The following is a 249-nucleotide window of genomic DNA, read 5'->3' on the forward strand; positions in this document are numbered from 1 at the left end:
ACATTTCATTGAGTATGTATTTACAAAGCAATGATTTTGGGATCAAATCCCACAAAGCAATCCTATACTTGCTTTTCAAATTCCTTCAAGCTTTTGAAAGTAAAGTAAAACCAATGAATTATCAATATAATTTTAACATAATAAAAAACAATTAGAAAGCCTTTAGCCAACTCAAATTCCTCATTCGTGCTTGAACCAACATCTCTTCTAGAAAATTCAACAATTCCGATTTCATCTCTTCTAGAAAAT

This window comes from Pinus tabuliformis, chromosome 5_1 (assembly GCF_031772625.1).
Source record: "Pinus tabuliformis cultivar Carrire ecotype Pingquan chromosome 5_1, CPIR1, whole genome shotgun sequence".
NCBI classification, from domain to species: domain Eukaryota; kingdom Viridiplantae; phylum Streptophyta; class Pinopsida; order Pinales; family Pinaceae; genus Pinus; species Pinus tabuliformis.